Here is a 3,313-nt window from a genome sequence, read left to right as displayed (position 1 = left end):
TCAAATATGAAGGTAAGTGTTCCACAACGCAATCTTAAGGAAACGCTATGGAATATATATTAATTTTTTTTACTAATTCATTTTTTTAATGAAATTCAAATTAGTAATTATGTTATGACATTCGATTAATGACAATTAATTAAATATATAGAACTATTAATAATGACAATAAAAAACATTCAAACAATTAATCAATTAAGCATTGTGTTAAGCGATTAAGTGTAGAAGAAATAGTTTTGATCATATCGACATTGCTTCTTACCGTATGTGTTGTTGTATAGCTAAAAGAGAATGAATGAGAGATAAGTATTCAACAACGCTTTTTTGTTCATGCGTTGTTGAATTCAACGTAATTCCACGTGACCGAATGACATTCTTCATGGAAGTCATTCCACGTGGAGGTCGTTTTTGAGAAACGGTTTGCTTGTCTTGTGGAGTCGGTGTAGCTTCGTCACCAATGTGAGATACATGATCACCACTTTGGGAAGCCATTGATGAGAGTATGAGGGTTTGTTGAGAGTGTGAGGATTTCTTTTCGAGTAAGTTTGAGAGCGTAGAGAAAACGATTCATGTTTTAGATATTTAAACTGTAGTAACCATTTAACAACGCATATTAATGATAGCGCTGTTGTATTTACCTCTTCAGCAGCGCATATTAAAGGTAGCGCTGTTGTATTGACATCTTCAACAACGCATATTAACGATGGCGTTGTTGTTGTGTATCCAACTGTGTTGTTGTGTAACCAATTGTACACTACTCATTTCATGAATATGACCTCTTCCACAACGCATATTTAATGTGACAATGTTGTATCAACATCTTCAACAACGCATATTCAGGATTGCGCTGTTGTTTTCATTAACAGCGCAGTCATAATTATGCGTTGTTAAACTGAACTCATCAACAACACTACCAAGATGTAGCGCTATTGATTAGAATCTAATTGACAGCGCAGTCATAATTATGCGTTGTTAAACTGAACTCATCAACAACACTACCAAGATGTAGCGCTATTGATTAGAATCTAATTGACAGCGCAGTCATAATTATGCGTTGTTAAACTGAACTCATTTTCCAAATTAACAGCGCATTCGTAGTTATGCGCTGTTAAATTAACATTTTACATAACTGGAAAATATTTATACAATACGAATTTACTTAAATTAACAAAAAGTTATCATGAAGTAAATTATTACTATATAATTGTGTTTATTAATACGAAACTGGATAAAATATTAAACATTATATTTTGTGAATTTGTTTTTGTATTTATTAAGTATTGATAATTTGGTTATGGTGTTTATTAATAAGGAACAGTGCAAAAGTATTAAAGACAATAATCATCCAAATAATTAACAAAAAACATAAATTAACATCCAAAATAATTGTTTTATTATTAACTCAGAGAGGCAAAATACATTATAATGAACTAAATGATTTGGTACATGCGAATATAATGAACTAAATGATTTTGTAGAAGAGGAAATAATTTTTTCCACAATTTTTTCCTCGACTCCTCTACACAAATCTTGTATAATAGTTCATTGATTTCCTTTTAAAATCTGAGTCCTTTTGCCATGAAGGAAATCAATAAACTTAAGGAATTGTTGCAGATGATGAAGACAAATAATTGAGATCAATAAAAATTGAAAGAGTTCAATGAACTAAATAATTCATTCCCCTTATTCTTTTATTTACTTTCAATTGTAAATCTTCATTTCACACAAATCTTGTATGACAACCACCTTTGTTCTAAAACATAAACACAATTCTTTCTTCGACTCCTCTATACAAATTTTGGTGCTTTTTCTCTTTTTCACTCTTTGCAGTATTGCTCTTTTTTTAACTACTTTGTGTTTTCTTTCTCATATCTTCATGAACATATTCTTATAGAAACACATACTCTTAGGCTCTTAGCTTACCGATGAATTAGAACATTGAGTGAACCACGATATTTATATATGAGCAACCATTAATATTTCAACAAATGAAGAAACATATAACCACTCAATCATTAATATTTTAATAACCAAGAAACGCATAACCGCTCAACCATTAATATTTCAATAATCAAGAAACGCATAATCACTCAACCATTAATATTTCAACAAACGAAGAGACGCATTACTACTCCACCATTAATTTCTCGGACGCTTAAAAAGTCGTAAAACATTAACAACGCATAATTAAGCAAGCGCGGTTACTATGTCATCTTCAACAATGCTTTCTTAAATATACGTTGTTGCATATATTCACATTAACAACACTTCCTATCAAATACGCTGTTAAAAATAAATCATTCAAATCAGTGCTAATATTACGTTCAACAACGCATTGTCAAGAATGTGTTGTTGAAATTACACAAATTGACAACGCCTGCTTTATTATGCGTTGTTGATGTTCTTCCGCCTCATTTTCAACAGCATCGTTCAAAATTGCGCTGTTGAATGACCGTTGTTTATTAAAATAGCTGGCGTAGTGTGAGTGTTTTTTGAAATGTGTGTGAAGGTTGCTCGTCCTAATAGTCTTTTTTTTATTCAGGTCTGGGAGGCAAAACGACTTAGAAAACACATAACTACTATAAGCAGGGTGTAAAATAGGATTGTAAGGCATCCTCCCATTCACATCCAATCGATCTCTAAGAACAAATTTGGAGAATCTATTCCAAGACTATTGAAGTTAGAACATGATGTTAACCACAAGGACACACGGTCAGACGCATACACACAAGGCGCAAGCACAAGCGCATCAGCGCAGCAAGGCACAAGCACGGGCGCAGCAAGGCACGGTCAGGATGCATCAGCATCACAGACACGGGCGCAGGAAGGCACGATCAGGATGCATCAGCATCACAGACACGAGCGTAGCAAGGCACGGGCGCAGCAAGGCACGGACAGGATGCATCAGCATCACAGACACGGTCAGGATGCATCATGGCAAGGCACAAGCATGGTCAGAGACAAGGTCAGGCGCATATATTGGCTCACATGGTGGCACACAAAATGGCGCACCATGACGTTTTTCCTGCTCGATCATCACAGGCACCATGGGACACTCGAAATGTGTGCACTCTTTATTCAAGCACATGTCTTTTACTTAGTCAAAGTTGGTTATTTTTGGTTTAGTTAGTTAAGATGGGTAGGTAGCTTGTTCTCCAAGCAAGGTCACCAATTGTATATAAGTGACCTATGCATCATTGTAAATTAACTTAACTTCTTCTATCCAATAAACATGAGGTGTATTCAATCTGCAAATCGCTACATGGTATCAGAGCCTTCTTCTTGAAGGTTCTGATTGCCACCAAAAGTGAAG

The sequence above is a fragment of the Lupinus angustifolius genome, unplaced genomic scaffold (assembly GCF_001865875.1).
Source record: "Lupinus angustifolius cultivar Tanjil unplaced genomic scaffold, LupAngTanjil_v1.0 Scaffold_606, whole genome shotgun sequence".
Taxonomy (NCBI): domain Eukaryota; kingdom Viridiplantae; phylum Streptophyta; class Magnoliopsida; order Fabales; family Fabaceae; genus Lupinus; species Lupinus angustifolius.
The sequence above is the reverse complement of the archived record's forward strand: the minus strand, read 5'-3'. Positions refer to the sequence as shown.